The sequence below is a fragment of the Pleurodeles waltl genome, chromosome 9 (genome assembly GCF_031143425.1).
Source record: "Pleurodeles waltl isolate 20211129_DDA chromosome 9, aPleWal1.hap1.20221129, whole genome shotgun sequence".
Classification (NCBI taxonomy): Eukaryota; Metazoa; Chordata; class Amphibia; order Caudata; family Salamandridae; genus Pleurodeles; species Pleurodeles waltl.
This window is the reverse complement of record NC_090448.1, coordinates 962,478,342-962,504,651: the sequence shown is the minus strand read 5'-3', so window position 1 is coordinate 962,504,651 and position 26,310 is coordinate 962,478,342. Positions and strand designations below refer to the sequence as shown.

The 26,310-nt window shown below is 43.1% G+C and overlaps 1 protein-coding gene across 2 annotated transcripts in view; it reads right to left on the bottom strand.

Annotated features, from left to right (window-relative positions):
- STON2 (stonin 2) overlaps positions 1 to 26,310 on the bottom strand; it is a 569,996-nt gene that overhangs the window by 484,621 nt on the left and 59,065 nt on the right. For both annotated transcript variants that reach the window (XM_069208355.1, XM_069208356.1), the window contains exon 2: positions 13,880 to 13,916. The gene's annotated coding sequence lies outside the window, so the exon portion shown is untranslated. The remainder of the gene's footprint in view (positions 1 to 13,879; positions 13,917 to 26,310) is intronic.

Below are 26,310 nucleotides of genomic sequence, written 5' to 3'. Positions count from 1 at the left end.
ATTTGCGATTTTTAAGAAATCGCTATTACCGATTCGCAAATGTGATACATGGCACTTTGCGAGTCGGAAATAGCGATTTCTTAAAAATCGCTATTTCCCAATCGCAAATGGCCTTGATGATACATCTGGCCCTAGATATCCAGCATGTTGGGACTAATTTGTCAGATCATTCAGCAATTTGTTTCGATCTTAAACCATATAGGGAAATTGAACAGTGGAGGTAGATGTTAGATTACACACTTCTATTAGGCGAAAAAGCAGTAAAGAAGCTGCGGTCAGAAACAGAGTATTTTTCTGTATCAATTTAAGGTTTGACATCTTTGAGTGTGGCTTGGGATTCCTTCAAGGCTTTTTAAGGGGTAGACTCACTCGCCTAGTTTGTTTCAAGAGGAAGGCCTATAACAAGGAGATTAAAGAATTTGAGAAAATAATCAAGGAGGTGGAGGGAAAATCAATCCATTAGCTGCTAGATGCCAGTGAGACAGAGTCATTGAAGGTGTCACTACAAGCAGCAAAAGAAACATTGGTGGAATTTTTGGAAGGCAGAGTTAGCAGGAGATAGGAGGCTAGCAGATCCACCCATTATGAGTATGGGGAAAACTGCGAGATGTTATTAGCCTGGAAGATAAAGTAAGACCTGGGGAGGAATTCTATTAGCAAATTGAAATGTAACAAGACTGGGACTATGGAGATATAGAAAATGCTTCCCGTCAGTCCTTTGAGGACCTTAATAGAGAACATTTTGTAGTAACAGAGGAGAGGGTGAGACAGTGGTTAAATGGCAAAGACTTGAGCATGCTAAGTGATGAACAGAACTTTACCCTTAATAGTCAAGTTGAGCAAGCTGAGGTTGAGCAGGCAATTAAAGCCAGCAAATCAGGCAAACCAGCAGGCCCAAATGGCCCCCCCCTTAAAATTTATAGGGCATTGGGTGACATCATATTATCAGTCATGACTGGGCTATACAGGGAAATCTTTAAAGCTGGTACTCTGTTGCCCCCATCCTGGAATGAGGCCATAGTCACATTAATCTTGAAATCAAGGAAGTGCCCAAAGAGTTGTGATTCATGGTGTGGTTGGTGGTCTTTTGCATGGTGATCAAAAAGGGTTTCTCAAGAGGAAAGCTTGGCATGAGATGACGTATGGCCTGATTGGTTGAATTAACTTGGCAACAACCTGTATCATGGCTTTGGATATGATAATGCTGGATGCTACGAAAACATTTGACAAAGTGAATTGGATGTACCTACAGACTGTGTTCAAGATCTTTAACCTGGGGCAGAGCTTTTGCAAAATGCTACAAATCATCCACTAAAATTCTGCTGCCAGAGATTTGGTGAATGAAAGTTTGACCTTACCTGTTAGGATAACTAGGGGAACGAGGCAGAGGTGTCCATTATCCCTCTTATTGTGCAATTTGTATTTAGAATCTCTGGTATGCAAGATCAGAAAGGAGAAGGTATTCTCCCTTTCAAGTGCAATGGTTGGCAACAAAAAGGTTGCTTTATATGCAGACGACCACATGGTTTACACATTGCATCTACAGAAAACTCTCTCAGTTTTGAAGAGGCAGACCACAGAGTTTGGACAGGTTGCAGAGTACCTGGTTAATAATGTTAAACCAGAGGTCATAGTTTGGAACTTACCAAAGGGAAATGAACTATCAAAAGAAGAAATTAGATATCTGGGTGTCAGGATCACACAGGATATTGTGAACCTTTCAGAAGTAAATTTCCTTAAAACTATGAAGGAAAGATGCAGATTGATGAAGAGATGGGAACACCTTCCACTCACTATACTAGGCAGAGTCAATTTCGATAAAATGTGTACCCTACCCAAATTTATGTTTATCTTCAATTCCATCCCTCTGATGTTCAAGAGGGAATGGCTAAATGAGCTACAGGGTAAGGTAAATAGCTTTATATGGGCCTCAAAAGGGGCACTTATTGCCTGGAAAAAGCTGCAAAGAAAAAGAGAGCAAGGGAGCTGGCAATCCAGATTTTCCGTATTGTGCGTGGGCTTTTCTATTAAAGAACAATAAAATGTTGTTAACTAACCCGGATACTTCAGAGATAGGGGACCTGATGAGGGCTATGCTGAGTGATGTCAACAACGGGAAGTCCTCTTTCAAGTACAAGTTTGGCGACCCCAAATTCTACAAGAAGGTGAGGTTGAAGATGATGCAAGACATTGCAGAGCTATGGTATCATGTTAGAAAGTATACCAACCTCCCTTATTTTAGTAGATATGCACACATATGGGATTCCCCTGGTTCCCCAGACTGGGCAGAGGATACACTGGTAATCCCACTAAGGGAGGTGGGTTTCCATAAATGGGGCCACCTATTTTAAGAGGACTCGCTGCTGTCCTGGGATGACTTTCAGGAAAGGGTGGGAAGTCAAATATCAAGATTTAAGTATTTGCAAGTCAAAAGCTGGTCACTGAGTTCGAGCACTGGGATGAAGGGCTCAAATGAACGGGAAGAGGTTCCAACTCAAGGTAAATTAAAGAAGAAGGAGATTGAGAGATGTATTGGCTGATGGAGGAGGTAGAAATGTTTGACTGTCAGGAGAGCTGTGGGGAAGGTACTTGCCGGGAGCACAGACAAGAGCTTTATGGCAATCTATTAATCTTTTATACAGCACTGTCAAGTATTCCTCTTTAAGGATAAACCATCTCTTTTCCCTTCACAGAGCATATTGGACTCTGGAGTGGCTGGCGAAGATGGGGAAAAGTGGAATGGTGACTTATACAAAAAGCGGGCTTGAGAAAGCAAACAATATTCATATGTTCATGTATTGCCCAGGAAGTTGTGGTTTTGGGGAAGATGTGTGTAAGGCTCTGTAAGATATTTTCAGTATCAAATTCCAGGTAAGCTCATTCCTTGTTATTTTTTAGACCCTCCAGGACCAGGCTGAGCTGAGGAGTGATAGAGCTAAATTACTTATCTACATGATTTTGTTCCCTCAGAGGGAGATCTGCAGAAGGTGTCTTAGTTGTTCTCCACCTACGTATAGTGATTGGCTGTAGTCTCTCATTTACAATTTGAAGATGGATGCTGCAAGAGCCCAGCAAGTTGTGGGAGTTAGCGTGCAGTCCTATGACTACACCTGTTTGCTGCTTTGTGCTTCGATACTGGGCAGAGAGGCTGTGGTACACCAAAGATACAGCAACGCTTGCCCTGAGCAGGGGGCCTGCTATCCCTTTTTCTTTTGAGATCTGAGGTGAGGGTGCACACAGCACACAGTTATAGATCCCAAGAGGGGGTAAAAAAAAAAAAAATATCTAGAGCTGGTGGGTGCTCTTTCTTTTATCTAGCCTCAAGCTCTGGAACCTTCTACCTGAGCATATTAAAAGTGTTACGTCAGAGGATTCTTTCATGATCCTTCTGAAGACCACCCTTTTTAAAGAGACCTAATCTGGTCAGATCCACTTCCTTTTAGTTTCTCCTATTAGCTATCGCTGGGATGCTCCTTTTGGAACAGCTGTTCACGGTCTATAAATTTAATTTATTCATTCATTCATTCATCCATCTTTCACCCCCAAACTGCCTCCAGCAAATCTCCCTACTTTTTGCTGTGGTCATATTCCAGCTGGATTACTGCATCAATTTACAAACTGGAAACCGCAATGCTTCTCTTTTAAACTCCAAAGATGTCAAAAAAGATTGCTTGTTTGGTGTGTGGTTTGAAATATTATGATCAAATCACACCAAATGTGATGACCATCCATGTGCATTCTGTAAAAGAGAGATCAACTTTAAAAAAACTCTGCCTACTTCATAATGAACTTCATGGCCAATTAAAGTATATTCTCACAAAACTGTTTGTCCCCTCACCTTCTAACCAGGCGCCGTTAGTATGCTAACAGGTGTTTCTTGACTGCCTGTCTAACTAGATGTAAGAGATTTGGCAGTTGTACCCTTCATTATCAGAGGGTTTTTTTTTCGAAAACAAACTCCAGCTTTGGGAGTTTGTTTTTAAAAAATACAAAAACTTTGGAAAAATTTGATAGCCAAAAATCATGTTTGATGGTGCTGTCCTTCGAACATGTCCAACACTGGCAGGAACTGCTGTGATGGAGATATCGCAAATAGCTTGTTTGTGGCATCTCAGACTTTTGTTCTTTAGTCACAGGATGTAGCGATGTGGGAGTGGTTCAACGTCCCAGAAATAACCATGCTAAATTTCAGAAAGTGAATAGCGGTAAAGATGCATCTTTATTGTTCTTTTGTGTCATTATCTTGTCACACTTCTGTAATCTCAAAGACAGTGGCCCAATGTCAAGCTGTGTCTTCTGAGTAATTGCTGCTTATTCCTTTCACATGGAGATTGGTGTTTACTTTTCATTCTCTGACTATAAAGTGAGGGAATGTGACAATTTCGCTGCAGTACAGGGTCTGTGAAAGGACAGGCTGGGAGATGTTATGTGCAATTGATAATTTTACACTGAAACCTAATTTCCACACATTGTCATTTTATCAGTAAAACTGCATGTCTCTGCAAATGTACTTGCCATGTCATTGAAAAAAGTGCTGCCTGTAAATAGCAGTGCATTACTACACCATGCTTTAGTAACACATTTGTGACAGTTTGCTCCAAAACGCACCACCAGCTACGTACCACACTTTTACCCTGCAGTATGAATGCAGCTCCTTTGCTACACTTTGTAGTAAGATTGGATTTTTCACAATCCCTGTGATTTGGTTGCTATAACATTGATGACAGCACACCCACTCTGAAAATTGTTCCCGCACCACTAGTCCACCGGTACTCATTTTTGGGGACCGGCACTTCTTTTAACTCATCAGACATGTAAGGAAAGCAAGAGAGGGAAAAACACATAGGGGAAAGAAGTAGGAAGAGAAAGATGGAAAACTCATTGCAGAGGGATAAAACAGGCACCTGCAAGAGAGAGATAAAAGGGCAGTGAATAGAAGAGTTATGAGGTCAGTTCAAGAAAACACAGTTTGCTATTTGGTGTGTCCACGTGTAAAGGCACCGGCTGTGGCATTCATTCTATTTCAAACTAAGCACTGCTATTTTGCCCGACCACCCCTTATCTGTTTTCTAAATACAGAAGTGTACTTTCTTTCTAGAAACTTTTCTTATTTTCTGAGTTCAAGAAATGGCATAATTTTATGTTCTCTAAACAAATTCTATGATGATAATATTAAAGTCTAATGATGTATCGCAAAAAAATATTTTTTTCTGTACTTGACTGCAGAGATTGTTCGATATGGGAGATTCGGTATTTTAAGTTTTCATCTTGTTAGTAATCAGGAGGAATTATTCAGTGATTGGCATCAAGTCAAAGCATGCCCTCAGTCCTGCAAACTTATGTTGATTATTCAGAGCACACTTTCTGAATTTCAATGAGACAGATTTGAGCATGCCCTGAGAACTAAGTGATGAGTAGCACACCCTAACATGCCATAGGGAATGCTAAATTATTGATGGTAGATATGTCCAGTCAGTGAGATATTCTGAGGGACATAGAACACATATGAGCATGTACTGTTGATTATCACTGATCGATTGACACACAAAAGGAGCTTCCATGTTTGATAGAACTATTCACCTAGAATTAGTTGAGCAGTATGACCCTTAAAAGAGGTGTAGTACTGGAACTTGCAGTTATGGAAAATGTAACTGTGATTGTGTTATATAGTGCTCTGGACCCAGGGCCAGCATTAGTGCTTGTGGCACTGGTGCGACAGTCTTTTTTGGCGAACCCCTCTCACCCCCACGATGGACTCCTTGTCAGATTACCTCACTACCACAGTACAAAAGTGACCTCGATCTCTCCATAGCCCCTCTCTCACATACATTTCAATTGTTGTAAAGTGCTGATAAAGGCTGGCTTTACTAATCCATTCAACTACCCACATAAAATACAGATCTGTTCTTTGTAGCAGGAGTGTTAACCCTCTGCACTACTTTATGGTGAGTCAAAACCGCCTCTAGGCAAAACTCTGATCTCTCTTATTAGCAATAACATTAATCAGAAGAGTTTTCATGACATTTTTATTGCTGCCTGAAAGCTGGATGCACAAGGAACTCAGCAGATGCTGCATTTAAATCGTAGGTTATTGCTATACACAGTGCCCTCCGAGATCACGAGGTCAGTGCCCTCCTTCAGGTCAGCACCCAGTAAGGCCCCACCAGTCGCACTGCCCTAAGGCGGTCCTGTCTGTACCCCCGAGGAAGCATTAAAGAGCTTTAAGGCCAGTAGCACACTACTCTGGAACCCAAGGTTGTGTATGTAAATGACTACCTCCAAAAGGAAGGGAGGTAAAGGAGTAAATCATATTGTTTCAACTAGTTCCAGTATAAAGACATACAGGAGCAATCATAGTGTACAAGCACAGGTAAAGCTGAGACCATGGTGGTCCTAGTTGTAATGAACTTACAGAGATGGCATAACCAGATATGACTAGCATGTTTCAACTACTGTTCCATTCTATGTATTGTTAAGTAATCCAACTGTGCAGTAGGCTCTTGGCAGAACTGTCATATGCTCTTGAAGAAGATAAAACGACTCTAGGGAATAGAAAGATAAAAATATTAATGCTTAATCTGTGGTAAGGAGGCTCATGTTTACATCCTCCTAAAATGCAGCCCTTCAGTAAAGGAAGTCACATTTGGAGTAATCACTTCAAGAGGGTGATGGAGCACTTCACTTTCTTGCTGGGTGGTGGGATCTGTTTTCCGTCTGAGGTCGTCCTCTCCCTTCTGTGAGGAAGCACTCTCTTTACTCTCCCACTTGCCCAGGTATGGTCCCCTGTCGGAGCAATCCGACTAGGGCCTTGGGCTATGCATTTCCACCTGGGCGGAAGATGGGGGTTGGGGGTGAGAGCAGGCCCAGCAGACAGACTGTAAAGTGGTTTACCTCCTCAACCCCTTTTCTTGTACCAATACTTACTATTATGCGGTGTCCATCCTCTACTCAGGCACCACATGACCCATCCTGAAGCAATCAGAAAGTTCTACGCAAACCCCTCCTACCTTATCTCTAAGTCCCTCCCCAATGTGGTGATAAAGAGGGATGGAGCCCAAAACACTTCCGGTTTTCTTTGTTTGCTCATTGGTACCTTAAGGACCTTCATGTATAGGGGGGGGGGGGGGGGGGGGGGGGGACCAGCTGTTCAAGCTCTTCCATAGCCCTTCAAAGGACGCTGCCAGTTCCCCCAGCTCAGAACCTTTGGTGGCATCCGTGAATGTGCTGCGCAGAACCGCTGCCACTGGCGCGCTAATTGCTCTCATTAGTCTGCATCTGCAATTAGTTACTTTGTTGCTGCTTTTCGGAGCCCCCAGCTGAGTCTAATTACAGTTGTATTACGGGAACCGACTGCATCGGCACTGATGCAATTTAGATTGAAACTCTGAGACGCGCAAAATAAATCACAGAGCTGTGATATAGCTGCCCTGTGTGTCTTTCAGTGACAAATTGTGTTTATATTTTATACAATAAACTCTTTGAGCGTTCTGTAGGAGAATACAGAAACATGTCAGTGAAGGTACGTTCCCTGGCTAGAGTTCCTTCAGCAGCAAATATACTTCAGCGAATAGGCGTGCAAGGAGGGAGAAATGTAACATGCAGGCAGGAAGGCTCAGTGAGTTGTTCCTCGCTGCTGCCGAAATGCGAGGTGCCTGAATGCATGTGCTCAAACCCTGCGAGGCTGCGGGGGTTTACGGCTGCACCAGGAAAAGGAAGGGCAACTGGGCTACAGGTGCTTTGTGAAGTTTTGATGAACCTGTACTGTATAAGAACTGAAGTAAGTGAGTTTGCCCTTTTGATCCCGGAATGTTACAAGCACTAATTAAAATAAAAATAAAGTTTAAAAAAAACATCCTACAAGGCTGACCTACCCTTCCATCCTTCTTAGCACGGTAAATTGACACAAATTGGGTAACAATAAAGTATGTCATTTGCAGCACTTGTGGTGCGACGTGCGACGTGCGACTTACAAGTCAATATTGTATCGTCGTTGTGGCATTTCCACAGGTTCGCTTGCATGACCAGCAAAGTACAAGGCTTCGGTGGAAAAAGCAACCCATAGTATCTGGGTCAAGATGACGTATTCATTTTTATCTGCAAGGTATAGTTGCACACACGAGCACCAAGGGTTCCAGAGTTACTATCTGAGACATGGTGATAAAGGCTTCACCAACATAATCTCCAGCAATTACAATTTAAGAATAGCAGCAGCTTCGAGTTTTCCGGTTCAACCAGTGAGAAGCTAATCCAGTCCATTTGTTTTTATAGCGCCTATCCTATAATGTGGATGCCAGGACTGAAAGTCCCTGAATCCGAACTAAATACCTGCAGCAAATGATCTACTCAAGAGAGTGCCGGGGAAGCTTGCGAGCTCTGCATTATTTATAAGGAAGCTTTTAAATCGTAACACACTTTATTTATTATGAGATGGCATTCTATCCCTCGCAACCCTGAATGCATGGTGAAATTCGTTTATGGGGCGATCAACATTTGAAGTGAAAAACTTCATACTTTCGCAAAGCTGCAAATGTTATCACTTTTGTCGATCTCCCCCTGCATGAAGATTTTTCCTGAAAAAATGTGTACATCAGATTTGTTCTTCAAATAAAGGTATTGTCCTTATAATCTACAACTTCCCGATAACAATTTTTTTAAACGTCACCATCTGTCTGAGCAGAGTTTTAAATAAAAAACACAAAGTTGCCAAAAGAAAATTTGCAGATTTTGCAAACCCCAAATGATATTTTTTTAATACTTGGTAAGTGCATTCTCTCAAACTATTTTAGCTGCTTCTGCCATCCCAGGATCAGACACTTTACAGTTTCAACATAATTAATGGGCGACGAATACATATTACAAGTGTGTTAAAAGAAGCAAAATTAAATGTTATTAACTCAAGCAGATTCCACACACATATCAGTTCGCCCGACAATGACCTTATACAACTGGGTGACTGATATGCCTACATGAAACTGAATGTTGTAATTCAAAAATTTGGTCTGAACTGCGATCATGCAGTTTAGGTTAATCTTCTATTCGGAAGTCAGCAGTGGATACCACACTAATGATGAATTAGGAGATTTAAGCAAACTGAATCACAATTGCCTCTGCTAGATGGAAACACCTGAAGCCAGAAGCAACCCTTAAACCCTTCACATTCTGTAAGAGATTCTCTCTTTATCTGTTCAGGGCACAGCATTGAAGGCTATACATACTGCATATAAGTAACCTCTCAGTCTACCTGCCATGCATTTGTCAATACCCAGTGATTAATGTCATATCAATTTCTCAATGTAGTACCTCAATTCAGCCAGCGAGTTTGATGCTGAACAGAAAGTGCACCTCGGAAATGAAGAACAATTATCTTTCTTTCTTTCAGAAGATGTTGAGTCCTGTAAAGGTCTGCTTTTTTGGGAGGACGTTTTTCGTACAACTCGATCTGGCTGCAATGAATTCAAGGACATTTTTAGGTGCTCAAACATTCTCCATGTAGGTGCTAGCATAGCGTTGGGACACGGATGTCCCAGTCATGGTAGAGCAGAGGTTCACCCCTGCTCTAAGTGACCTCAGTTGCAGGTTACATGGTGTCCTGATATTCTTGGCCCAGCACACACACAATAATCTGCATGTGTGCTGGGGCAAAGACGTTGGAACTGACCATGATACCCAGGATCTTGCACTGAGGTCTTTAGAGATGCATGAAACACACTCTCAGGTCGTCACATGAATACTGTCCATTTATTGATACATACTGATTAAGCAGTGGTAGCAGTGTACCATTCGCCTGATTGATAATACTAAAGAGACATTCTTTCCTGTTTAGATAAGAGTGTGGTGCCTTTTGGCCCCACTCAAGTAAGGTTTTGCTTGAATGGAATGCTCAGACTCTGCTCTGACATCTCCATGTGTCTGTCATGTTGATGCTGTATGTATGGTGACTGGCAGGGGACCCAATGCTATTACAGAGACCAGTAGGGTTAATTTTTGTTAAGCATGATAATACAAATAGCATGAGAAGGAGGTTGTGGTATAGCCTCTCCAGACAGCAATAGCGCTTTGTTAAATTTCCAGACGAGAAGGACGTAGCATCAGGCACTGAATGGTGAGAGGATAAAGTATGGGCAACTTTAGAAACACAGTGGTTCTCAGTCTTTATCCCTCACGCTATTTCCTGAGAAACCTTTGAATGCTCTAATTCTTCGGAATAAAATGTGGAAAGGGTGTATTTAGTGCCCAGTTTGCTGCGCCATAGCAGGCCAGTCCCTGGGACATCGGTATAATATGTCCACAATCGCCCAGAAGTTCCTGTTTGCCTGTGGCTCCAAATAGGTTCTGACACCTAACCAGATCTGTCAACATCCCAGTAACTGTGTGCCAACTTCATGATCCATTGACCACTGTGGGGTCCTGGAGCCCACCAGAGGTACTTTTATCACAGAATATATATAGCATCTATTCCAGGTCTCCTGGAGGGCTAGACAAATGAGAATCAAGATATAACGGCGATGTTCACGGGAGAGGGTAAGGGCGGTTGGTATTTTGCTTAGTAACAGTAAAGAGACTCAACAGCAAACGTAGAGGCATAATAATCCACCTCTGGTAGATCGGTCCTGTACTCTGCCCACAAAGAAAAAACATCAGGCATTCTAATACGTTGTACTCCAAACAACCCCTTCAACACACAAAGATAATTCTCTCAACATTCTCTTTAGCCAGCCGAGTCGCAAATAGCCAATCAAGAGACTTATGCTTCAGAGATTGCACGACATCACCAGCCATAAATCCAACTGACATACCATTCTATAAAAGTCAATTTCCCATGCAGATGACAAAGTAAATTACCCAATTGCAGTGCCATTTAGGGATTTTCTAAACACAAAACGTATTTGTAAATAATCCTGTAATCATGGCTGTCAAATTATTGAATTAAACATACTCCTACACAGATTCATGGTAATTGGCCTTCAATTTGATTTTAAGCATTAGCTGGCCTGCTGCTGTTTTACATTAGAACCATCCTGCTTCACACCCACCAAGTCCATCTGAAATGATATAAACTTGACCTAAAGCTGCAGATCCAGCCTGAATTGGCCCACTGCCAGATATACCACCTTAGTCACACAATGGTATTACCTGTTGTGTCTGCAAGAGCCTGTAGGACAAGTCATCAAAAAGTAACTCATTTTAATAATTTACTGTGGTACCACAAATTGCAAGAATGATCTAAAAAATATCTACTCACTGGCACACAATTGATCATCACCAATGACATAAACCAATGAGCCTCAAAAATGATCTTACACATTTACAAAATAGATATAAAAAAGTAAATTCTGACACCCAACCCAAAAACGATGAGTCAGACCACCAACAGTCTTTAAGCGAAATACAAGAATGCCACTACTAAGCACTGGCATGTGACGACCTAGAGTTGTAACTGTGCCCCTGTGTCACACCTATTTCTCAGCATGGGGTGAATCAAGTCCGAACATCATCAGGTCAAAATATTTTGCACCACCAGTCTCGTCGGATCATACTCTGTAACACATTTTCCACCAAAGCCCTCTCCAGTGGACCCTCCTGTCCTTCTGATGAATAATCTCTTTAAGTCCTAGACTGGCGTATGCAAAATAAGCATTTCACTTTTTCAGAACTATCTAGTCCCACCTTCAACACAACCTAAAGCTACATCCAAATATGCCCAACTTACAAAGCGTGTGTTCACCACATCTAACCCTCAAGAACATTTTAGACACACACATCTTATTGTTTATTGTTAAAAATTAAAATATCTTAATTAGGCTAACAGAAACCAGATTTGTGTTACATTTTTTGGCAAAATACTCTTCCAGGAATAAAAACACCTGGAGACATGAGGGCTATTGGGAAGGGGCAGAGTTGGGCACTGAAAAATTGACTTGCGTAATAATGCCTTAAACATTTTATTCATCTTTGCATTTGTGGCTGTTCACCAAACAGCTGCTTTATTACAAGTATGGTATGTCAACACCAGCATACAATCCCACTTACTTTACTGAACAAACTTTAAGTTTGTCACAACATCTTTAAATCATTGTGTTTAAAGCTCTTATGGACGACATTTCAAGTTGTTAATTGGCAGATTGTCAGGTATACCTTAAAACTATCAACAAAGAACCCTACTTTGCTTAGAGTCCATATGCTATTATCAAGCAGTGAGTGGCCCACCTTCATTTTCAGGCACAATCTTGACTTTGTGTTCATGTATCAAAGTGCATCTGAGACATACAACATCATTTAAAGGCCTTCAGGATGTCTGTCATGCTGTTAGGTCAATAGAGGCCCTCAACTCCACACCCTCTAATTAAAGACCACCTGACACATTTAGAGATACCGAGGTGCCACAGCAAGTGTGTTTTTAAACCCTACCGAGATTTATAAATGGCTTCCAAAGAAATCTCCCTATAATGGTATATGAAAATGAAATGTTGTGTTGGCAAATAATTTCCAAGTCAAAGTAATTTTGCATAAGTGGCAGTTTAATATGATAATAAACTGAAGACATTAAAAGAAGAGTCTGCATTTAGTAAAGCCTAATTAGAGGAGCAAACATTTGAGAATGCTGGTCTTCACCTCTTGGATGGTTTATTACACTGCCTTATTGCATGGGCCTAATAGAAATAGGCAGGACTAGGGTCCAAAATGTCAAGGAGCCAGTGTTGGGAAATAGATTCATATCATCTGAACAGTTCTGGCAATTGAACTGCGATAGGGGGTTGGTCTCTTCAGAAACTAGGTAAATGGCTAGGGAGGAAGGTATCCCTTAATCCTTTTCCTGTGCTATCATGAAGTTTTGTGAATACAGGACAATTTTAAGTATTACAACAAAAACGAGGGCTTGTCATCCTTTTAGTTGCAAGATCTTTTATAACAGACCACTGGAAACAGAGGGCACCACAAGAATTCGAATGTGGTTAGTTAAAATTAAGAAAGCCTATAAGTTAGAAAAACATATATGCTATGAGAAATGGAGTCCTCTGTAAAATTGAGACAACTTGATGATTCCACTGTACAACTGTGTTGTAGAAGCTAGAATGCTGTCTAAGCTCCATGCCTTTTATAGTCTGACATAGAAGTCATGTACATTTGCCATTTTGTGAGAAATACATGTTTTAATGGAAGGTAAATCGACACAGCCGTGTGCACCCCAATGTAATAGCATCCAATTGGGAATACCTAGTATTACAAAAGTCCTGACTAAAATATCCTACTTGAAATGCCCATTATTATTCTTTATTAATACATTTTCCAGAAATATACTCATAGCCCCAGTAGCTTCATACTTGAAGAAAGTCCTCCCTATCTTCACCGCAGAGATCACTTAATGGAGTGGATAGCATCCCCCACAACCCCCAAATGCCTTGAACACAATTTCTATAAATGCCCTCAGTCACAGGTATGCTTCGAAATGCATACCAATGACACTCACAAAATGTTCGTCAAGGCCCACAGGTCTTGGTCTACCTACCACCAAGCAAATAGAAGAGCCAAAAAACAATAGATGGTTATTTAATGAAGAACTCAAGTATCTATCCCAACTCAGTGCAAAAGTGCATAAACACCTTTTATAACTTGAGATTATTCACCAGGTAAGATGACAAGAGATATTTTATGTAATGGCTATAACATTGTAGTTTCATCTACATTAGGCTCTCAGAAAACCTGATCGAAAGACCACAGATGCAGCTAAACCATTCAGCTACATGGTTTCATTAAAAAACGCCACCAAAATCAATTCATTGGCTTTTTGGTGGAGTCCTAGATCACATTCAATACAAGCTACACAATACAAGCTACACTGTACACAAAATATTTTTGAGAAAATACAATGGATACTCACAAGAACGAAAATCTCTTCCTCAGGGGCATATATTCACCTAGAAAATAAAATACATCTAATAAAATAATTTACAAAAAGTATACCCAACAATTTACTGCACATAACTAAACAAAGAATACCAGTTTCCTCTTCTCTAATGTCCCAAAAAGCAAAACCAGAAATTTGGTGGAGGGATGTAGGAGGGTGAAATTGACAATGAGAAATTCCTATTGCTTTTGAAGGTGAGGTGGGAGCATATACACTTGACATGGCTTGAATGAAAAACAAGACTGTAGCTGTTTCTTGTGAATTTGTGTTGTAAATTTGGTGGATATATACAAACTACAATGGAGAACACTGAAGTACTATATGGAATCACATTTCATTCTTATAATTTAGCATGAAAAAATTAAACAACAATAAATAGGTCTATTAATTTGAAAGTGCTTGTTGTGTTTCCCTCACCAATTAGTTTGAATGCCCCTCCTATTGTTACATAGTGTGTCCGTTTCAAGAGACTGCAATAGTTTGTTGCTGTGACACAACTGTGCCCCAGTGTTCTGGCATGGTCCAGTGGCAACTGCATATGTAAAGTAGCTACTTCTCTCCTCTCCATCCCACTGCCCTCAGTGATCAGGAGAGGAGAAAAGGTGTGATTAAGGTAAGTAAAGTCAGACTTTGGGCCTCATTATGAGTTCGGCAGACAGTTTAGATTGCCTGCGGAACTTCCCACAGGGAGACTGCCTCCATAGTGACTACCTCCCCGCCAGACCCATTAACAGCTTCCCGCTAGATCAGCAGTGGAAGCCTGAGTTTCTGCCTGCTGGCCTAGCGGGAAACAGCCTACAGCATTGTCTCTAGCACATAATCGAGCCAGCAGCAATGCTGTAGGGTGCAAGGTGCACCAGCACCCTCGCAATGTTCACTGTCTGCAAAGCAGACAGTGAACATTGCGAGGGTGCTGGCCAGGGTGCCCCTGCACTGCCCATGAAATGTGCATGGGCAGTGCAGGGGCCCCCCTGGGGCCCTCTGCACCCATTCTCCGCCAGCCTTTTCATGACGGTGCTACCGCCACAAAATGGCTGGCGGAGAACAAGGTCGTAATTCCCAGAGCAGCACTGCTTGCAGCGCTTCCCTGATGGATTATGTTTGTTAAAAAGTCTTGGCCAGATCGTGTATTTTACATCAAACTTTTAAAGTAAACTGCTTAAAAAGTAAAAGATTCTAAAATCACTTTAATCAAATACTCCAATAATTTTGGGGTGTGGCAGGCAAGTCTTTCTTTTGCCAATACACCTGTGGCATAACATTAAAGTGTTTCAAGACAATGACCACTGACATTTGGCTAAAGAGCTATGTGCATTATAGGTAGGTAAAAAATCTGGATTGATGGGACACATGGCTGACTTTTTTTCAAAATTAATTTCTTGACTACAATTTAACGCTTTCCAAGTGGATTCTTAGACATATGATGTAAAATCTACATGGAAGGGGCTGATTAAACAAATCAAATGCCACACATATCGGAAAGCAATTTGCCACTTCAGCTGGTGCATGATGTTCTACATAAATGCTGCACTACTATGCACAATCACAGGTGCAGAAAGCAGGCTTAGACATATCTAACAAGCTCAGAGAATAATTGTACTTCTCAATTACATGGAAATCAAAGGATCATTTCGCAGAGAGGTTACAGAAATCTTGAGCAGGCCTCAGACAGCAATAGTGAAAACATCAAAATGAATTAACAGTGTAAATGATAAAATGTCTCTGCACAAGTTATAGAAGCAAGGAGAAGTAAATGCCATCTAGTACAATGAAATCAATCAAAATCAGCAACCAGTCTCCCAAACTCTACAATCACTCAAATATCAGCTTTAAACCTATTTCAGATTTGCATTCATCTTGTCAAAAATATCAGTTTTGTTGAGTTTGAAACTACAGACATATACCAACACAAATATACTTTTCATTTGATATAAATAAGCTCACATCTCCCAAACCTTGAAAACGAATGCAAATCCGAAAAGGATGTTATTTTACATGCACTTTCTATGATGCAATATACAACATGTTTAATGCATTTTGGGCCCTGATTTCCTCAAACCCCAAGCATATACGGCTAGCCTGATGAAACAATGACTGTTCTCTTTTTATTTTGCTTTTTATGTTGCTCATCCTTTAACTACAATTCAGCTCACTTAACTTGCTGTTGTAAATTTGCATGCATATTATGAGAGATCACCCAACATTTAGTTTGTGTAAAACTGGGATATTTCCTACTTATTCTATCACGAGTGAACTGAGAAAATGTGACTTCATTTTCAAAAATCACATGTCGGGGTACTCTGTATGGCATATGACAAAGTGAGAGGTGAAAGCTATTTCACCCTATTTCCGTTACTAGTAATGTATCTGCAACTTGCAGGCTTAATTTTCTCAAACTTTAATGTACGATATAAGAATTGAAGAAACTAAATAAGGAATGTTGATTGAATACTTAATAGTTGAAAAGGCTAGGTTCATATTTACAAATAAATAATTTATTAGCAGGGTCTGCCACAAAGCATCAACAAAAATCAATACTAAAACATTGGTAAGCTGATATATAATAGAAAAAAGACTGCAGATCATTTGATTTGGAAAAGATTTGAATCTGTTCTGAGAGCAATTTCGTAAAATATGTGTATCAAATTTAGATTTCACATTGTGTTTTATGTGGGAATTATACTTAATCTTTCTAGTATGGTAAAACATTTACTGTTTGTTCTTGGATTTTCTTCGTGGCGCTCCTTAATTTTCAGCATGTTTTTCCTTCAATAATTCAGATGGCATCTGACAATATTTTTTGCTTTCTGGAATTTAACCTTTTATAATCATTCAATAGTTACTCACATTCCTGTTACGTTTTAATATTTATAAATCCTAGAAACATGGACATCATGAGTAAGCATCTGAATTACCTTCTACGTTACAAAACAGTTGTTGGCTTTTTCTACTTTTATCAATCAAATGCCAAACCCATTTTTTGAAATATTGAAAATCTCAATACAGTTTTCATTTTTGGACCCAAGCTTCTCTATTTGCCTTGAAAAATATAGCTTTGTCTTAAAATATCAGACTTTCATGTTTAATGAAAAAAAATTGCATCCAAATATCAGATTTTTATTTTCACAAAACATTCACATATGTTATAGCACATTAACAGATTCGGCCCTGTATGTCCAGTCATCATCATCAAATTCCAAGGTGGTATTATTCTATAGTAAGAATATGACCACCGGTATGGCAGAGAGAGCCAGAATTATGTCAATGCGTTCCATAATAAAAAGATGAATAGCTACTGTTATGCCAGTGATAGAATTTGCCAAGAATGCCTACAAATATGTAAATCATTGGGCAGCCAGAATTTTACCTACAAAAACCCACAGAATGTCACTGATGGGTTAAGCGTGTGTCCACTAGGTTAGATGTTGCCCGGAATCCCAGTGCTATTAAAGATGTCATAATACTGCCCCTATTATGTCGTGGGTGGGCCGCATTGGTACGGGTGAGTTTCCATGCCTCCCATTCAAACACATACGCAAATTTGCTCTTTCATGCATTCATGTACACACACATACAGGTGAAGAGTCACACAAATGTTCACTGAGCATTATACCCACCTCTTCTCCCCATTACTTATCCGGTGGAATCCCTCACTGAGAAACCAACAAACGGCTTTGTGTACACTTTTCAATCTTCTAGTGTTCAATGGCCAGGCCCTCTGGAGATATCTTGCTGACTGTGCAACTCAATCCAGCACTATAGTGAAAGGATCATACCCTTTTGTCACTTGGTTTATCCATTGTCCCTTCCCTATTCTCTCCAAAGCCTTCTATTTGCAGATCAGCGGCTAGAGGAATGGCGAGGTGAAAGGTTCCGAAATTAAAGTGGGATTATAGAACCCTTTAATGTTTCTGTTCCTGTTGCAGCCTTTATGTACCCTAAATACAAAGGTAGCAAGGGCAGTGCTAAGGGTACCAAAGGTCAAGCTAGGGTTCACATCCGCTCTCTTTGGTTGGCACTAAATTGTGTCTATAATTGACCTGTCCTCACAGTTATGGACTAAAGAGTGGTAACGTCAGGAAGCATTTTGGATGTTACACTTGTCAGATTACCTGCTGTTACTGACTTACCACCAGTTAAAAACATATGAAAGAGAAGATTAGGAGTGTTCTGTTCTGTATTCATTTATTAACTCACTCATTAAATCATTCACTTAATCAGTTTCCCAAAGCGCTCCTAGATCTTGTAAGCTCCACACAGGCAAGTTCAAAGAAGTAACTATTTAAACCATTGATGACGGTGAACTTTCAGGCCCATTTTTATACTTTTCTAGCGCCGCATTTGCGCCGCATTTTGGCGCAAAAACGGCGGAAACTTACAAAATACAATTGTATTTTGCAAGTTTGCGCCCCTTTTGCGTCAAAAAATGCCGCAAATGCGGCGCTAAAAAAGTATAAATATGGGCCTCATTGTGGTGGGACCTAAGTATCTGTCCTGCACTAGGCATCTGAGTGAAGCAAGCAGGCCAGACTTCATGGAGGGAGGATCGGGGGCGAGGAGTGTGGTCTTCTCACTAACAATATTTTGGAAAAAGACGGGGCCAAATGTGTATTTTGTAGCCCATTTTCACTCACATTAGTTATGAATTCAGAGGTTCACAAAGGTCACTAATAAAATATTTCAATGTTTCCATGGTGTGCCACCACAGGCCTACACAGTTTCCAGGAAACTGAAAAGAATAGTAAAACAATGCATTTCCAACACATTCTCACTAAAAATTGGCTACAGGTCTAAAGAGTTAACTGTCCAAATAATATGAAGGAAACCTGAATACTGATCAGTGTCCCACAGCCTTGTCCAGAGAGCTATGCAGGTTACAAAGTGGATAATCTTGCTCACTTTTGTGACCTTGGACAGATCAACAAGGCAAATGCAGAGAAAAACCAGATAAGCACATCCACTATGGTTTTTGCAGTAATTCTCTGCAAGAATTGCTTTGATGAGAAGGAAGAGTTTCTCTGCTCTGGCTTCTAAGTTATGGAACAATCTGCCAGTCTCTCTAAGGTCTGGGCATACTTACGAATGGTTGTGGACATTGCTTAAGTCCTTTCTGTTCCTGGAATGATTCCTCCTGGCAAATGACACCCCAGCGCAAGCCACATAAATGTACTACTCCCAAAATGTAAATGTCTTTTTCCAAAACCAGTTTAACTAAGAAGCTTAAACAGGAATAGTAAAAATAACGCATAATGCAATCGGAATTGTAAATGGGTTCAGCAATAATAGCAAAAAGCAATAAAATCTTAAACATTCCAATATAAGAAGACCTTACATTCAAAATTTTGAAAACTCAATTTTAATGAAACTTTCACCCAAAAAGGTGCTGCGTCATATATCAATAAATCCTATGAATGAACATTAGAGGTAAAAATATAAATATATATTATTTTTCACATTTTTTCATTCTATTTTCTTCATAAAATGTTGTGTTGAGACGACGTTTCTAAAGTGCGAATATGTCAATTTAGTATCACAGTACTTTACAAGGCAAACAAATTACACATTCCATAAAAATACCAATAATGCTGCAGTTGTTAAATAGAGTAATAACATAATAAGCAGCAGAAACGGCAGCTACTGACAGAGCAGTAAGTTAACACGGCAAACGCTGGTGCAGGAGCAAGGACAGACAAGCCGACTAACAATGGTGGTCTCGAGTTGACAGCTATGTGTACTCATGTCATACTAACTAGCAAAATGGAGGAGAATGAATAGTAACTTGCTGTATTGTCCTAAGGAGCGCAAAAATACCTGGGCCGCTGGGAGACAGAGATGACCTCGTGGCAGACTGAAGTTCAAATTGGGAAAATATGTTCATCAAAATTACTTGTGAACAAACGTCAGAAGGGCTAGTGTGTATATCATTTGGGAGGGGGTTCTTTATTGTCACATAATGGTTTGTGAGGCTGCCACCTGAACTATGACAGAATCCAGTCATAGACATCATGAGGCCATCCATGGTATTTCCAGAAAGTCAGAGATATGTTTAACGTTTCAGAGAATTATTTCACAATGGTCAGAGATGTAGTTTGTGGTGGCAACGGAAGTGGCTATTGCATTTTGAGGTCTAGTTGTTGTACGAAGGTTGTGCTTAGTGAACAGATGATTGGCAACAGATTATGTTCAGTGTCAGAAGGGATGAGAAAATTCTTGGAGAAAAGTCGTGTTCAATGTAATACAGTGTTGCACCATACTAAACCGAAGGTAGTGCGTATGGATAGGTTTATTCTACAGTCGATTCAGGGGCTGTGAAATCGGGCTTACCATAGAAAAGTGGTGTCTAGTCCACGCTCGTTGGATTCTGGAACAGACAACACTCAGGGACAGCAAGCGCTTCAGAATTTCACAGAAAAGTGAGAACCAATGTCAGGAAAGGTGCAAGAAATATGCGGTCTGCGAGAAATTGGCTTAGAATGTCAAGTCCCTGTAGGTGAGTAGGTTTGTGCTCGGGAAGCTCCAAAGTGGTCTGATCTGATTAATGTGGAGAGCGTGTGGTATAGTGACGTGAAGCAACAGTAGTTGAATTAGAATAATTAAGAGTTTGTAGGGTGTAGTGGAAGTGTTCTGAATGCAAATAAAAAGTGGGCACTGGGGTTTTAATAGTCGCAAAATGCGCCATTTTGTGTAGTGTTGTGTTAGTGATGAGATGCTGGGTATAGAGAATTTGAATGAGGAAGCAATGGAGGGAAGAAGAGATATGGGTGTTTGCAGAAGGGATTGTTAGAAATGGGGTTTCTGGTTGGCTAGGGTATGCACCTCAGCCAGGCAGAACTTACCTACTCTAGTCAGGGCAAGGGAGTTACAAGTCCAAGATAACCCCTGCTCACCCCCTTTGGTAGCTTGGCACGAGCAGTCAGGCTTAACCTGGAGGCAATGTGTAAAGCGTTTGCACAACACACACAACACATGTGACGCAATATCCCCACCACAAAGGAAACACAACACCAGATTATATGAAAATATACTGTATTGTACACAAGGCAATTATCAGACCAAACATCACATATCAGTACTATCCTGCTACCTTAGCAGTTGTCAGAACGTTACACATTAGTTACTCTGCAACCTAGCAGTAGTCACACATAACACACAGGTTACTCAGTATTCTGTAACATAAGCAGTAGTCAGGAAAACACGTTATTACATCACAGCACTTGTCATAAGAATATCATAAAATGCCCATAGTAGGAACATTAGAAAACATATGGCAAGTTAGAAAAACATTTTAGCAAGCATGTCCATAAAAGGAACATTTGCATACACTTATGTAAAAACATCAAACGCATTTAGGTAATATATGAATCAAACAAAAGTCTGTAGAAAGAACTTTGGATTGCAACTATATTGGTCCTTTAAACAGTACCTGGTTGGATGAAGGCACCTCCAGTGCCTAGAAGGCGAACAATGGGGCCCCCGGCGCACCTATGCGCAAAACGGGGGCCTCCCTTATACTCTGCAGTCAGAGGAGGGCGACATGCACCTCCTCTCTTTTATAGACAGGCCCCTCTGGGGACTGTGATTACTGGGGGCCCCCCAGGGCCTCAACCGGCCCTCACGAGGGGGGCCAAAGCCAGCAAAAACAACTTAGGGCAGGAGGGGGGCACCACGCACCCCCTCCGGTTTAATGAAAGGCCCCTCCCGGGATCTCTGGGGCCCCCCGGGCCCTTCCACCAAGGGGGGGCCCACAATAATGCCCGTTTTACCTAACAGCAGAAAAGGAGCGTCCTGCTCCTAACGCAGAGGCCAGGGGTAAAGGGGCACTCCCCGCGCCTTCCCCTGGTCCTGCCGTAAAGCCACAAAAAGATCGGACCCCTCCTGGGGCCCGAGCAGACACTCGCCTGCACCCGATGCGGTGCTCGAGTGTTCTTCCAGCTTCCCGGGCCGCTGCGGTGATCTTATTTAAAGGGGCACAATGCAGCAAGGAGCCTACGAGCTCCCAAGGCTCCATAAGCATGCTGCAATCAGCGCTATGGCAGCTGCAACCACGGAGAAGCACCCCTCGTGAAGAAATGGATGCAGGGGTCAGGGGCCACATCACCCTGCCCCTGGGGAGCAGAATCTTAAGACAAGGTCCTCAGGTGGAGGGCCCAGCTACAGGCCGGCAGAAGGGAAAGGCAGCAAGTGGCAAGTCCTTCACAGTGACCAGGCAGGTCACAGGTCAGCATAGCAGCAGCAGTCCATGGCGGTTCCTGGTGAGTCCTTTCAGCCTTTGGTGTCCAGTTCCAAGATGATTCCAAGAGTCTCCAACTTGTGGGGAAAATTCCCCTGTAATTATAGTCAGTTCTTACAGTGTTTTACAATGGTAGGGAGAGGAGGTTCCAGCCAGTTACAACTGGTTCTGGGAGTGCCCCCTCTCTCCTTTCAGCACAGGCTCCAAACATCAGTGGGGGGTTAACGACCCTATTGTGTGAGGCCAGGGCACAGTCTTTACAAATGCAGGTGTGCCCCGCCTCTCCCTTCTCTCAGCCCAGGAAGACTATTCAGTATGCAGATGCACCTCTGTGACACCTCCACCCTCCCTGTGCACTGGCTGTCTGAAAAGTATGCACAAAGCCCCAACTGTCACTCTGCCCAGACGTGGATTGGAGTCAAGCTGCAAAACACCAGAGTCATAAGCACAGATAAATGCGCACTTTCTAGAAGTGGCATTTCTGTGATAGTAATAAAAAATACACCCACACCAGTAAGCAGCATTTATTATCACCATCACAACCATACCAAACATGCCTATGCTACCCCTCATAAATCAGACAATACCCCTTACACATAAAGCAGGGCATTTCTAATGCAATCCTATGAGAAGGCAGCACTCACAGCAGTGAGACACCAAGTTAGGCTGTTTGTCACTACTAGGACAGGCCATGCAATATGGCACATGTCCTGCCTTTCTACATACATGGCACCCTGCCCATAGGGCTAGCTAGGGCGTACCTTAGGGGTGACTTGCATGTAGTAAAAGGGGAGTTCTGGGCCTGGCAAGTAAGTTTAGATGCCAGGTCCCTGTGGCAGAAAACTGCGCACACAGGCCCTGCGCTAGCAGGCCTGAGACAGGTTTTGAAAGTCTACTTCAGTGGGTGGCGCAAGCAGTGCTGCAGGCCCACTAGTAGTATTTAATTTACAGGCCCTGGGTATAGAGATACCACTGTACAAGGGACTTATAGGTAAATTAAATATGCCAATTAGGTATAAGCCAATCATACCAACTTTAGATGGGAGAGCACCTGCACTTTAGCACTGGTCAGCAGTGATAAAGTGCTCAGAGTCCTACAGCCAACAGCGAGCGGTCAGAAAAACCAGGAAGAAGGAGGCAAAAAGACTGGGGATGACCCTGCGTAATGCAAAAAGTCCAACACAACCCCCTACCAGCCAAAAGCCAGGGGAGAACAATCAATACCTTGATGTACTTCCCTGATTGGGGCGATAGAACAAGGACCCAGGCCCAAAACAGCAGGGGCATGTTCTAGTTCAACGCCTTCCTGACTCCACTTGGATCTCTCTGTCAATGCTTCCCAGGCAGCCTAGACCAACCCACGGGGATTCTCTAGCTGCCAATGGCCAGAACCAGGTCATCTAGGAGCCTCTGGTCTCTGAAACCATAACGAGTGGGGGGCGGCAGCCCCAGGTGCAAAGCAACCTGTCTCCACTCCACTTCCAATCAGTTCAGGGGCTCTCCCCTGCCACTGATCCACCAACCTAGGGTCCGCACCGATAGGTTCTACAGGGGCTAGAGGCGAGGCTCTCCTCCCTCTACCCCTCCGTCTAGGATCCCGCCCTCCTCTCCTAGGAGGGGTATCACCAGAATCCACACTTGCCAGGGTGCTGGGTACAGCAGCCCTGCACAACTCTCTCGCCAGCCCAGGATCACTACCTGTCGACTGACCACCCAACCTAGGGACGACACCCTTGGGTTGCACTGGGGTCTGGGGCGGGCTTCCCCCTCCCTGAACCCCACTTCCAGAGTCCTCCGTCTCCCCACCTCGGGAGAAGCCACCAGAAGTTTCACACGGGGAGGTGAGCACAATAACCGCCCCCCCAACCAGGTCAGAGTTTACCCCCTGAACCTGTCTATCTAGTCCAGGGACGACACCCTTAGACTGGACCATTGCCCAGCGAACCAGGACTTCCTTGGGAGCACACCTACCCCCTACCAGATCAGAGCTTACCCCCTGAATCTGGCAATCCAACCCAGAGTCACTACCCTGCGGTTGAACCACTGCCTGGCGCACCAGGACTTCCTTGGGAGCACACCTACTCCCCATCAGGTCAGAGTTTACCCCCTGAACCTGATCATTCAACCCAGAGTCACCACCCTGCGGTTGAATCGTTGCCTGGCGCACCAGGACTTCCTGGGGGGCACACCTACCCCCCACCAGGGAAACACCTTCCCCAAGGGCCACACAAGAGTCTGGCTGGCGCAGGTCTCCTGACCTCTGCCCATCTGACAGAGTCTGGATTCCCCCCAGCCCAGAAATGATCTCACCAAGGTCATTCCTGGGGGGCTCTGCTCTCAGAGCTGACCCCTGACCCTCCAGGTTCTCCACTGGGGCCCGCAGCCCCCTCTCAACCCTATGCCTGGATTTCCGCCTCCTCCGCTGTAGAGCCAGACTACCAGACACTAGGACCGGCGGAACGCTATCACCAGCCACCCGCCCAAGTGCTAACGACAAAATGGGATCCTTCTGAACAGCTGGCCCTACGGCACAGGCTAGGCTCACCTCCTGACGTTCACTCATGGAACCCTCCAGGACCTGGGACTGGAGCTCGGGTACCCTGGGCCTCAGCCCAACCCCATTCCCTCTCCTCTGAGACTGGACATGGGGTGCCTTACCCGCCCCAATACACTGGGACCTACCTGGGGCACAAGCCTTTCCCACCACACCTGGTTGGGAAACACCTAGACCACTCTCATTAGGAACACCGCCTAATGCCACATCAGACCCTCTGGTATGCAACCAGGAGTCTGCCTCCTTTGCAAGCTCCCTGGGGTCAGAGAGCTCACACACTGACAAGTGTTGGCGTAACTCTGAAAAACAACAACAAAGCAGGTGCTCTCTGACAATCATATTAAACAGCCCTTCAAAATTGTTTACTGTGCTACCCTTCACCCATCCATCTACTGCAATGCAGCAATCCTCCACAAACTCCTCCCAAGACTGGTGGGACAGTTTCTTACCACCCCTAAACCTTTTTCTGTATTCCTCAGGGGGAAAACCATACTTCACAATCAGTGCATTTCTACAGTGGAGTACCCCTCCCTGTTACTCTCTTCTCGAGTCAGTAGGGCATCCCTCCCCTCCTCAGGAATAAAGCTCCCTAGGCCAGTTCCCCAATCCTTCTCAGGGATCCTGCGCTCTACCAGAGCCCTCTCATATTCCTTTAACCACTGACGTATGTCCCCCCCCTCTTGGAACCTAGGTACCAGATCTATGGGTATGTGAGGAACATCTTTGCTACAGCACTGTACATTGCTCCCACAACTGGACTTCACCTGCAGCGCTGGTGACTCCAGAACCTTCAGACTGCGCTCTAGAGCGAGTCTTTCTCTGGCAAAGGCCCTCTCCACCTCTGCCATCCTCTCCTGTACTAAGGCCTTCTCTACCTCAGCCCTTCTCTCCTCAACAGCTAGGCGCGCTAACTGTAACTTCAGGTCCCTCTCTTCCCGCCTATCTCTCAGCTCATCAGGCGTCAAGGAATGAGGGGTAGCCCTGCTTCTTACACTGGACCCAGCAAGGGACTCCCTATCACTGGGGCCTTCCCTGTCAACTGGCGTCCCCAACCGGTCATTCTCACCCTCCTGATCAGTCTCTCTACCACTCTCTAGGGATGAGGTCTGGGAGCCCTCCCATTGGGAACCCTCGCTACACTCAGGATCCTCTGGGTACTCCCTAAGCACACTCCCTCCCTGGGTATATGTCACAAACCTTTCAAAGAAATTCAGAGATCTCCTGAGGTCCCCTTCTACAGGCAGCCCTCTCTCTCTACAGAACCCCTCTAATTCCTCCTGCGTGTAAAACGGCAGGTCCTCTAAATCAAAGGTAAGTCCCATCTTGAAAAGGTACAAATAACTCAAATGTGACAACCACAATACCCAAACGTGAGAACTGAAAACAGGAAAAATGACCAAAGAGAGAAAGTTAAGAGAAGTCAACCATGTGATGGTCTAAACGTAATCCTTGTAGTGAAATAATGAGTCACAATGGTATTGTGCAAGCGCAAGTCCTATCCTCACTGCTGACGACCAATGTTAGACATGGGGTTTCTGGTTGGCTAGGGTATGCACCTCAGCCAGGCAGAACTTACCCAATCTAGTCAGGGCAAGGGAGTTAGAAGTCCAAGATAACCCC